A 12,943-nucleotide genomic window follows, 5' to 3' on the forward strand; every position below is an offset into this window, starting at 1 on the left:
CTTACTATTAAATGCCAGGTTCTGCCCTGTCCCATTGTGACTTCCTCTTTCTCCAAGCTCATTCTTCCGTAAATGCATTAAAGCCCAGCTCAGGTCAGTTATAAATGCAGAGAGGAGGGGCCAATGTCTGTCACAATCTATACCTTTGCTCAAGGGGTTAAATAAGAATGTGACAGGCTCAGAAAAGCCCCCAAGTAGGAGAAACATCTAAGAGCTTCTGGCCCGCGGGTAGGAAAACGGGAATTAAGGAGCTGATTTTTCTAGTGGGGTTCCCCCTCTGACAGTAAAGGTGCATATCTAGCAGAGAAGGATAGCTCAATAAATACCTGTTAAATGAAAATGTTACTAAATATTTACACCTCCAGTGTGGCGCTTTGGTATGGGGTCTCCGTGTTCCATGTGTACTTGAAGGACACCCAAGAACAGTGCCTAAGGCGTTAAGAAATGAAGCGCCTATTTATAATTTTTTAAAAGTTTATTGATTTCTTTTGAGGGGGGGGGAGTGAGGGGCGGAGAGAAGGAGCAGGAAAGGGGCAGAGAGAGAGGGAGCGAGAGAGAATCCCAAGCAGGCTCTGCACCATCAGTGGAGACACCTGCTATTTACACGGCAGAAGTGTTAAGGTCTTCATTTGCATCCTTTCCTTGCCACTTATGAGCTGGAACACCTTGGACAATCAAACTGAGCCTCAGTTTTGCCAGTTGCATTTCCTCATGTAGTTAGCAGTCTACAGATGTATATAAAATGCCAAGTAATAGTGCCCGGTTATAGTAAGTAATCAATAAATAGTTAACTGTTATTATGATCACCGTTCCTAATAATAAAAATAGCTTCCGGGTGGAGAAACCAGAAACTTCACCGCAGCCTTGCTCTGGCTGCTCTGCTCTATTTTTTCCTTTTTCTCTGACACACGAAGAATCAAATTTAGTACACAGTTCCAAGAGAGAACTTGAGATGATTTTTGTAGAAGGCCATTTAATAACACTGCTACCCTCAAGTTTGAGTTTGGTTTCTTTTCTGGTACTAAAAATGCTAATTTCTCTTTTCAGTCCCAACGCCACCCAACCCGCAGACTCTCCATTGACCAGTCTGAGTGACTCACACGGTTTGCCGTGATGCATCTGGAGTTTCTCACAATCCTGCCTTCTCCCAAACCTACGCAGATTTGTGTCATCAGCAAATTTCACCAACTTGCCAGTGAGAGAGTTGACATTTACATACCCACAGCTTCGGGCGGCAGTGGCCAAGCCAGTGCATTTCTAATGAGAAAGGTTTGGGTGTTGGGAAATAAATATTTGACAGCTGGATGTCTCCAGAAGAAAGTTAATCATTTTAACCCATTCTCAGCCATTACCCTTCTTTCTTTCTTTGTCTGTGGCTCTCTTCCCTTGCACTTTTTTTTTTTTTTTTTTTTTTTTTTTTTTTTTTTTTTGCCTATAGAACTGACATTGACTACCAGTGTTCTTAGAGGAACAGCCCAGATGGGGGGCATTCAAAGGGGACAGGTCAATGGATCATGAGATAAAGTCTGTTGTAGGACTGGCGGGAGAATGCCACTGTGTCGGGCATCAGGGACCATTCTTTACAAAGATGCACGGCAGTGCGTGAATGAGAGCAGTGCTGTTTGTGTCTACCCAACCTCCTTTGCCGCCTTCTCCGGAAAGACCCATTCACGTTTCCCTGGGTAGCACACTCCCTCCCCGGTTTTGGTTGAGAATGTCAATCGGATTCCATGCCCCCATCCCCTACCAGGCACATGACTCCAGGCAAACCCATTTCTGCTTCTCTCTCTCAAGACTGAAAATTTTCAGCAGAGAAGCACAGTATCACATAAGGCGGACCACAGGGCATTGGCTCCTGCTCCCCCTGGTCCTCAGGTCGTGCTCTTCTGAAGTCTGCTTTTTCTGCTTTGCCTTAGAATCTCGAAGGCACTCTGTACCCCTCCTTTTTATCGAAGCTAGCACAATCAGTTTCTGTTGCTTGCAATCGAGGACTGAAATGATAGCAGCTCTAAATCTAGCCTTTCCAAGGAAATAGCAACAGTTCACAAAAACAGTAAGTTAATATGTTTTGCATTTAGCAGCTGTGCACCGATTTTTTTTTTTTTATTGCGACCAAGGAGTTATTTTCAAGACAGCTGTAAAATTGTCACTTAGGGTATCTTAGCTTAATAGTTTTAATTTCTCCTGCCAGTTACTGGGAAAGAGCAGAGTTGAGGGGGAGGCAGGAGGGCACAGACATAGCTGATAGACTAGCACTCTAGTGGGATTAATTAAGCAAGGCCAGTGGGTTTTATCAACATAAGAGAAAAAACAAAGCTTGAAAGGAAAAGAGACGTCAAAACCATCGAGAGATGGATTTGTGAGAACAGGATAACAGAGACATCTTAGGGGTTAGGTTCTGAAGTCACTGTACAAGGCAGAAATAACTGAGTCACAATTAACTTCTCTCCTGAATCACCAACGAGGTACAATATAACTGATGGTCCCATGCAGGGAAATACTATAATAAATGTATGACATTGACTAAAATGTACACTGTGTAATATGCGAAGTATAATTTTATATTTTTAACAACGTAAGACAGACAGAATCTGAAACGTGAAATCTCCATGTGTGAGAAGCCCACACTACCAGCAGCAGCAACCGGGTTCTAGAAAAGACAGACACGTCTCTTGTCTCACACATAATCTGGGCACAAATGTTACAAATAGAATGGCAGGCAGAATCACCTGAAGTCTTTTAAGTGTTATTTTTATCTTGGGAAGGGTGTTGATAGCCAAGTAGGTTGTCAATGCGAGTTAGAAGTTAATCTAATACAACACCTGGGACCTTAGGAGGGGGTTTACTTTACCAAGGGAACTGGCTGCAGTCAGACAAGCTACTGCCTATTTAGACAGCACTGGAAACTTCACTGAGCCCACTGAGTTGGCCTTCTCCTGGGCTTTGAACGCTAAGAGATAGAGACTATCCTCAAGTTCTTTACTGGGTTTTGCCCTCTTTAATAAAACACAGATGCAACTCTACAAATAGACATTTTGACAAAATACTAAAGTAAAATTAGCAAATAAATGAAGTTAGATACATCATTTAGAGGCAGAGATAAATAGAGAAAACACAGGTACAAGCAAGTGATTTACTCACTGGTCCTAGAACCACAAATTAATTTCGCACTGAAAGAGGCCTTAAAGGTAACCCGATTTAATTTTCTGAAACAATAATGCCTCCTGCAGAGTAGGCCCTCAGAAATACCCGTTGAGAGGATAAATAGCTTAACTTTTGGAATTAGGAAACAACACTGATTAAAGTGGTTCTCGAGTTCGACATGATATTCAAAAGAAAAAGATTAAAAGGGGGAAACGAGCAAGGAGACATTTTTAAAATATGAGAAAGTAAAAGGTAAAGGTGGAGGATGAATGGTGGGATTAGACAATCAGGGGCACCTGGGTGGCTCTGTCAGTTGAGCGGCTGACTTCGGCTCAGGTCATGATCTGGAGGTTAGTGGGTTCGAGCCCCAAGTTGGGATCTGTGCTGACACCTCAGAACCTGGAGTCTGCTTCGGATTCTGTGTCTCCCTCTCTCTCTCTGCCCCTCCCTCACTCACACTCTGTCTCTGTCTCTTAAAAATGAATAAACGTGGGGCGCCTGGGTGGCTCAGTCGGTTAAGCGTCCGACTTCAGCTCAGGTCATGATCTCACAGCTCGTGGGTTCAAGCCCCACATCAGTCTCTGTGCTGACAACTCAGAGCCTGAAGCCTGCTTCGGATTCTCTCTCTCTCTCTCTCTGCCCCTCCCCTGTTCACACTCTGTCTCTCTCTCTCAAAAAATGAATAAACATTAAAAAATAAAAAAATAAAAATGAATAAACCTTAAAAAATTAAAGAAAAAAAAAGAAAATCAACATTTTGCAACCCCCAATGTATATACCCGATTCAGACAAGGCTGGTTAGTGCATGCTACAACAATTGGGTGGGAAGGTTTCGATGAAGAAGACAGACACATGGATTACTTTTAACTATAGTGGGGCAAAGTTACGTCTACAATGGAGAGATCTGGCAGCTCTCCCCTTGATCAAATGATCAAACTAAGCACTGCCAATGCTATGTACGTCCAGCTGGGATGCAAGGAAAGCATTGCAGCGTCCTCCATGCAATATTCATACCAAGAAAAGTCTGTCCTGATTCCAATCACAGGGAAACAATCCAATAAACCCAGAATGTGGATCACTCTACAAGGTTACTAACTTGGAGGCTTCAAAAAATATCAGTCACAAAAGACAGAAAGGGGAGAAAACTTCCTAGCTTTATCTTTTTGAGAGCGAGCATGGATGCCCATATGTGAGCTGCGGAGGGACAGAGAAGGCGGGGGTGGACAGGGGATCCCAAGCAGGCTCTGTGCTGACAGCAGAGAGCCCGCAGGGGGTTTAACTCAGGAGCCATGAGTCCTGAACTGAAGTCCAACCTGAACCGAAGTCTAAAGCCTAACTGGAGGAGCCACCCAGGTACCCCTGGATCCTGGATTTTTTTAAGGAAGAAAGGACATTTGGGGGAATACTGGAGAAATCTGAATAGGGACTATATATTAGATATTACTGAATTAAGATGACATTTCAAGATGTGAGAAAGTTATGGTGGTTATGTAGGAGCATATCCTGGTTTCTAGTCCATATATGCTCATGTTCTTCAAAGTCATTATGGCTGCAAATTACTTCCTAAGGATTCAGCTGTGTAAAGGTGTATACACACGCACACATGCACACACACACACACACACAGAAAACAAGAAAGCAAATGCAGCAAAATGTTCATGATTAGTGAAACTAGGGGAAGGTATAGAGATATTCTCTGTGCTGCCCTTTCATTTTGGTAATTTTCTTTTTTTTTTTTTTTTTTGAGAAAAAAAGGAGGGAAATAAACAGATTCAGAGACCTTTTTTGAGAGGGGGAGAGAGAGAGAGAGCAAGCAGGGGAAGGTCAGAGACAGAGAGAGAGAGAGAGAGAGAGAGAGAGAGAGAGAGAATCTTAAGCAGGCTCCATGCTCAGTGTGAAGCCCGACGTGGGGTTTGATCCCATGACCCTGGGATCATGACCTGAGATGAAATCCACAATCGGACTTTCAATCTTTCAATCGACTGAGCCACCCAGGTGCCCTCAGAGACGTCTTTAAATGACACACCCAAACCACTGGCAATGTTATCACTAACAGCTTACTCTATCCCTTGGTTTCCCCTCAGGCTTGAATAAAAGATATTCTCATTAACCCAGAAGCTCTGAAAAGTCAAGGCCTCACAGGACTCGAAGAATCAATGTCACATGTATTTGCAACCAGAATCTATCAAGAATATTTACAACTCAATAATAACATGACAACCCGATGAAATAATATGTAGAAGGTATTTTTCCAGAGAAGATACACAAATGGTCCACGAGCACATGAAAAAACACTCAATACCATGAGCGACCAGGGAAACGCCAACAAAAAGTACAATGAGGGTCCAATTCCCATCCACTAGAATGGCTGTAACCACGCAGACAGACATTTACAAGGGTTCATGAGGATGTGGAGAAACCGGAACCCTAATACACTGCTGGTGGGAATGTCAGTGACACAGCTACTTTGGAAAACAGCCGGGCCGTTCTCCAAATTTAAGCACAGAGTTACCCTATGACCCAACAATTCCACTCCTTTCCTAGGCGTATATGCAAGAAAAATGAAAACATCCACCCATACGAAAATTTCGCACACACGTTCACAGCAGCATTATTTATAAGAGCCAAAGAGGGCACCCGGTTCAAACGCCCATTGGCTGTGGCATATCCATGCCACGGAAAATTATTTGGCAACAGTAAGCAACGGCATACTGAAAGATGCAATGGCGTGGATGAAAAAGAAAAGAAAACAACACTGAAAACGTCACACTACATGCAAGAAGCCAATCACAAAAGCCTACGTACAGATGCTATGACTGCGTTGATATGAAATGTCCAGAGTATGCAAATCCCTGGGGATAGACGGTGGACGAGTAGCCTGCCAGAGGCTTGGAGGAGGATAAGGGACACGGAGGGCTAATAGCTAAGAGATTCCTTTTGGGGGGGTGAAGAAAATGTCCAAAGTTAGACTTTAGTGATGATTTCACAACCGTAGGAATATACTAAAAATAAAGAACTGTATACTTTAAATGAGTAAACTGTACGGTCTGTGAATTATCCTTATGAAGCAGACTTAAACTCAAACATATATATATATATATATACACACACATATATATATATACATACATACAATTATGACCTCAAAAAATATGTTCGCAGGTAGTTTTTCCTCCAGTCTTTGATGTTTCTGGCAGGAAATTTCGTCCTGTCTGCTACAATTCACAGGTAAGTCCCAAGCGTCCATTCTTAACTCCCTACCACAGTCCTCCGGCTAAGTGGACAAAGAGAAGACACGGGAAACAGAAATTGCCTTCTCGCAGCATGAGTTAGGGCACAGTTACTCGGGGTTCCATACTCCCACACCAAGAACATAAGCACTGAAGGATCAGCTGGGACCAGACTGTCCCTGGGCAACGATCACGCGGACAGGATCAGGCTCAACACTGCTCTCTGAGGCAGCCTGCTTCTGAAGCATCTGCCTTCTTACATGACTTGGGAGTTTCGAAATTAGGAAACAAAGAGGCAGGGTTTTAAAGGGATAGAAAGCGGTTCAGGCACTGATGAGGAGAGACAAGGGGAAGCGAAGAAGGAGAGCAACGGCACAGGCAACAAGGGGAAGAGAGCTGTGTGTGTGAGGCTGGTGCAGTTCTGTGATGTTTTAGCCCCTGTGGCAAGAGGTCTTCGTCTTTCTGGAAACTGCGATCTGATCCCCGCACCCACTCCCCCCCCCCCCCCCCGCCAACCACACCCCTCCCCCGGAGAAAGTGCTCTTTCTCGGTGCTTCAGATCACTTGGTTTGGGTGTTGCTGAAGCTCAGCCCCCAGGGGAGGCCCCACGACCTGGTGGTCTAAGCCCATCGGTACATTCACTTCCCTTGCCCCAGTTCAGGGACAGGCACATAACCCAAATGGGCCAAGGAGATTAAGGCCCAGGATTTCTGCAGGTAGTTCTGAGAAGAAGACGACTCTGTGAAGATTTTTAAGCTAAGAGTAGCTGGCAGCAATCTAGCCTGCCCAGGGGAATACGTGTATGGGCATGGAGAGAGGTCTTCCTACCATATGGGACCCTGATCTAGAAGCTAGAAACCCCTGATAGTTGGAGCTACTGAGTCAGCCATTCCTCCCATCTCTACTGCCCCCACCTTTTTATTTTTCTTAAACCAGGTTGCTTTAGTGTTATATCCCTAGCAATATAAAGAATTCTGCTCAACGTTGAAGAAAATCAATAGAGTTCTACTAGTCGTCACCCAATGACAGGGAGGAGTGTCTAGGATAGATAACTTTATGTGTCAGTTTGATTGGGTTATGGTACCTGGATTATATTCTATGGTATGACATGATGTGTTTCTGTCAAGGTGCTTTTGAGATGAGATTTTCATTTACATCGGTAGACTCTGGGTAAAGCAAATTACCCTCCACAATGTGGGTGGGCCTCATGCAATAAGTTGAAGGCCTTTAGAGAAAAGACGGACCTCCTTAGAAGAGGAGGGAATTCAGTCGGCACACTGCCTTTCTACGCTTAACTCCAACTCTTCCCTGGATCTCCAGCCTGCCAGCCTACCCTGCAGATTCTGGACTTGCGGGCATCCACAGTTGCCTGCATCGGTACCTTAAAATGTTATCTAAAATAAATCCTTAAAATAAATCTGCATCAATCTCTATCTCTACCTATAGATAGAGAAACAGACATAGATGTAGGTACAGACAGAGAGGCAGAGCGAGGTTTCTCTTGAGAACCCTAATACATCATCGAATGATGGTCCCAGGGCAGCACGTTGGGTTTCCGCGCTCGAGGTGGGAAGAACATACGTGAGCACTCTTACCAACTCTACCTCCGTCCTCAACAATACTCACACCCACTGCATGTCTGGGTCTGTGCGACATCTTGGCTCCTGTCAGCTTAATTATCCAATATACCATTCCCACGTCACAGATAACGAAAAGTTGCAAGACTCGTCCCAGGTCAAAACACTGGTAATGGAGACCCAAGAAACCAACTCAGGTCTCCCTAGACCCATCCCAAAGACCTCACCCACTAGGTCAGCTGCCCAACTGCTGGAAGAAAATTCCAAAGGCTACTCTTTTCTCAGAGATGTGGGGCACCGGGGTCCCAAATGCAGTTGTAGGCAGCAGCACCACCACACCCACCATCCATGCCCCTGCCTCGCTTTCCTCTCACACTGTTTTCCTATCAGGGTCCCTTTGTCATTTTAAACATTCACACGTGGGTGGTGCTGGTCTACAGTGAGTCACTGAGTCACAGGCGCATGGTCTCTGCCCTTGGAGAGGAGGATTCAGCTCCAATTCCTGAACCACTGCGTAGGCCCGCTGACAGGCGTTAACTCACACGCTCTCTACCTTTCCTTGACCATGGCTTGATTTTTCCAGATCCCTTGCTGTCAGGGGCAGCTTGAGGGCCCTGAGGACCGTTAAGCTGCCGGAATGGAGAGAGAAGGAACTGGGGGCAGTTCCCCTCGGACATCCAAGCAGGGGCCTAAGGACTCTGTCTGGGGAGAAAGACAGATATTGGTGTCCTGCCTCCCTATGATGGCAGGAGCAGCTGTTTCTAAACGTCTGTCATTGATACCTCACCTCCATGACAAATGTCATAGCCACAGACTATCTTTAATATTACTTACCCAGCAGAGTTTTACCTGGCTCCTTGATTCATTAAAATAAATCTGTTTGAAAAAGGAGTTTCAGGGATGCCTGGGTGGCTCAGTCAGTTAAAAGTATCTGACTTCAGCGTAGGTCATGATCTCACGGTTTGTGACCTTGAGCCCTGCATCAGAATCTGCACCCTGTTCAGCTGATCTGCACACAGCTCAGACCCTGGAGCCTGCGTCAGATTCTCTGTCTCCCTAGCTCTTGGCCCCTCCCCCGCTCGTGGGGGAAAAATATTTTTTTGTTGCAAAAAATAAATAAAACACTAAAAGAAAATGGAGTTTTACTTGCTCTAAATAGGAACAACATTGCAGAAAATAAATTTTAAAAACGTATGCAATTTTACAAAACATACTTGTCCATCAAAGGCCATGAGCCTGTGACTGTCGTTTTGTTTGAGAAAAAAAAAAAAAAAAGCACGAGGGCGAGTGGGTGGCTCAGTGGGTTAAGCATCGACTTCGGTTCAGGTCATGATCTCATGGTTCATGAGTTTGCGCCCCAAGTCGGGCTCTGTGCTGACAGCTCGGAGCCTGAAGCCTGCTTCGGATTCTGGGTCTCCCTGTCTCTCTGCCCCTCCCCCACTTGCACTCTCTTTCTCAAAGATAAACACTAAAAAAATTAATTACAAAAAAGCACGATTAAAGGAATAGAGAGGTGCTTAACCCTGAATGATTAAAATCAGACTAAATGATACAGTGTTTCAAAGGCCCAGGGGTACATGAAGCACTTCAGGTCAGCGAACCCTGAATGAACACCTATTTTGAGTCAAAACCGGTGCTGGTAACCCTTCAAAAACCATTTGATCGGAAAGGGTTAAACAAAAAGATGTGGCATTTACTTCAATTATGTTTCAATATGAAGAAGAACATTTTCAGGTGCTCCGATTTTCAAGTGCCGATATCAGTGTAGAATTTCCTTTCCTTTTATTTTTTCAATGCCACATCCAGGAAAATACATCTTCAAATCACGTGACTAAAACATACAGTCTCAAAGACTATTAAACTGGAATTTCAGTGAAAAGAAAAAAGACCTACTAGCACCAGCTAAGACTTTCCCGTCACTTGCGGGAGAATGAAAAATGCGTTAACTTTTTCATTACGTACCTTATTTTTATTTAATGCAGAATGTGTGCACCAGCTGAAACCATCTTCCCGAACTACCACCTAAAAACAACGCAAGGCCATACAAAAGCACTGTTAAACTGCCGTGGCACGAGTCCCGTTTTGGGGAACACAGATGAAGAGAAAACAGAACAGGCTTCGGAGTTCAATACCTGGGTCGGATTCCTGCTCTGCCACTTAGCAGCTGTGTGGCTTTAGGCAAATTACTTAACTTCTCTGAATTGCCAGCTTTGCATCTGTCAAGGGAACACCACGATATCAGCTTTGCAGGGACAAAACTCACTAGCTTGGTGCTGGGTACACAGCAGGCACACAAGGGTACGTGGTGCTGCTCTGTGATGGGAGAGGGTCGGAGTCACTGCTGACGCGGGCAGTGCGGCTTCCCGTCAAAGATGACAACCTGAAGGCCCACAGGGGCCCAGCAAGTCACACGAAGGAAGTCAACGTGTTCAGTGGTGTCCAAACAAAGTGGACATCCAGCTAAGGTGGTATCTAGAAGAGACAGCTGCTTGTTTGGCCTCAGCTGACCACGGCCATGTTAACGATCAGTAACATTCATTAAGTTAGTACCCTTACTCACTTAATCTTAACCCTCGGAGGGAGGTCGTATTGTCACCCTCACGTTACGTATGAGCAAACGGAGGCACACTCAGGTTAAGGAACCTGTCTGATGCCGCACAGTTTAGGAAGCGGCAAAGCCAGACCCAGGCATTCTGTTTTCAAAGTCAGTCACTCTCTTTACGCCCTCAGGGCAATGAATGGTTCTCAAGCTTCTGCGTGCATCAGAACCACCCAGAGATCTTGTTAAAATAAAAACTGCCAGGTGATTCCATAGGCCAGGAAAGGGGGAAGGACTGAGAATCTGCATTTCTAACAAGGTCTCAGGGGACGGCTGCTCAAGAGGCTGATCTGAGGATACACTTTGAGAACCACCGATCAAAGCTCTTCTGCTCCTGAGCTGGTCCAGTGTTCCAGATCTGCTGACTGAATTTTAAGAGAGGCCAGAAATGTGGTCTTCTGTATGAAGGCTCACCATATTTAAATGCTGGCCACTACTTCAATATTTTGAACAATATTATGCAAGCCAACAACAACAGCAACAACAAAATCCAGAAACATGCTAGCAAAGCCAAATCTGGCCTCTGGGCTGTTGGTTTGTGATTTGCGCTTTACGTGTCAAAAGCATTTTTAACACATTTACGCAACAAATGTTTATCGAGCACTTGTTACACACCAGGGGCCCGTATAGGAAAGGAGTCGAGAGAGGAGCCAGGGAGATGAGAAGGTCTCTTTGCAGAGGTCACAGTTGGGGTGACGGCCGGGAGGGGAGGAAAACAAAAGCTAGCTAAATAAATCAAAACCATCTTTCCAGCTACGGTGAGCTCCCTGAAAACAAAAACAAAAAGCCAGCAGGGTGATAGGTTGGATGATTTCCTTGATTATTGACAACACCATGGCAAAGAACAGCAAGTGTTATTAACACGCCTCTATCGCAGATGGGAAGCGGCGGACAACAAATGGCTGAATTCTGTGCCGCGACCAACGTCCCCCAGGCGGTGGAGGTCGGCCAGGAACCACACCACTGCCTGACCTCCTTGCCAATGCCAAATCCGCGACTTCATTCCATCTCCCAAGGATTATTTACCTCATCCCAAAGTGTGGAAGGTCAAAACGCCGGTATTTTGCAGTCTGCCTCTGCAGGTGGAATTTAGCTTTAATTGTCTAATTGCTACTGTGGCAACGGCTGCCACGGATTCATTTTAGAACTCGGCACAGGTGTGCTCCGTGGCTGATGTTCTATTTTCAAGGACGAAAGGAAGGAATTAGGAAACCTGATGTCTTCTGCTTCAAGAGTTAAGACGAAGTTATTTTTTCCCCCCAATCAACTCGTGTTATCTCGTTTCAATTTTCTAGAGTGTCTTCTCATCATAAATTAAACTGGGTTGCCAAATCCCAGAGCAACAGAAATGGAAAGGTAGTCGGGAGGGAGGAGGAGAAGAAAAAGTTTGGGAGCTTATTAAAGAAAAATGTTTCTGTGTCCTTGAAGTACAGTTATTACATAAGCAACTGTATGTGATGATAATCATAAAAATGATAAGGAGGGGGATGCTGTGGACCATGGCCGGCATTTACCAAATCTTCATTAATTAAAGCCACAGGATTCTGCTTTGAGGTAAGCAAGCAGCCCTAGGCCTATTTTACATATTAAAAAACAGATTTAGAAAAAAAAAAAAAAACAAGTCTAAGTGAATTCCTTAAAATAGTTACTGCATTCTTGATTCCAGCAGTTAATTCAATTTCAACAAGACACCGTTTTTGTTTTTGTGGGTTTTTTTAAACACTTGGAAGACAGATATGCTGACTGTACAGGTGCTTTAATTCTTTTCAATTTTGCGCTAAAGGGATGAGCGGTCGTCCATGGTATGTGCCTTTGCAAACTTGCCGAATGGGATGACAATGCCAAGGTGGAGAGAGTTAACCAAGAGGACGCCCATGAGTCCACCCCAGCGCCCCCTTCCACATCATGGCCCATTTCAGAAATCCGTTCAGGTTCACACTTCGTCCCTGGAAATGGAGCATGCAAAGATACTGGGTAGAAGAGAAGTCATCCATCAAAACTCCAAGGTATACACCTGGCCATGAGCCAGGCGGCTTTGTGTTCTCGGACTGTTTCGTGGGCAGAAAGGCAGCATGGGTGGAATTCAGTCTGGATGTCAGTTGCAGTGACCACGTCAGAAGCCCTCCAAGTCTCAGTTTCCTCACGTGGAGAACAGAGGTCATGTGATGCTCACCACAGCTGCCCTATCTACCCAGGGGCTCCCACAAGGATAACATAACCATACAGGAAACCGTAAAGGGACAACCAAACAAAAGCAAGGGGATTATCATGACCCTCTTCTCCTCAAAAGGGCTTGTGAGCTATGTGCGTATACAGAAGAACGTCATCTTAGATTTCTTTGTACCTTTTGCCATGTTATTACCACGTAATAATGTCAAGTGCAGAGCACAGGC

The 12,943-nt window shown here is 44.9% G+C and overlaps 1 protein-coding gene across 4 annotated transcripts in view; it reads right to left on the bottom strand.

Moving 5' to 3' along the window:
- The window catches only part of PRICKLE2 (prickle planar cell polarity protein 2), a 329,432-nt gene that overhangs the window by 212,314 nt on the left and 104,175 nt on the right, over positions 1 to 12,943 (bottom strand). The window contains exon 1 of one of the 4 annotated variants that reach the window (XM_045051820.1): positions 9,914 to 11,654. The exons of the other annotated variants lie outside the window; for them this stretch is intronic. The gene's annotated coding sequence lies outside the window, so the exon portion shown is untranslated. Of the gene's footprint in view, positions 1 to 9,913; positions 11,655 to 12,943 lie in introns of those variants that run through there. 4 annotated transcript variants of the gene reach the window in all.

Source organism: Felis catus, chromosome A2, assembly GCF_018350175.1.
Source record: "Felis catus isolate Fca126 chromosome A2, F.catus_Fca126_mat1.0, whole genome shotgun sequence".
Taxonomy (NCBI): domain Eukaryota; kingdom Metazoa; phylum Chordata; class Mammalia; order Carnivora; family Felidae; genus Felis; species Felis catus.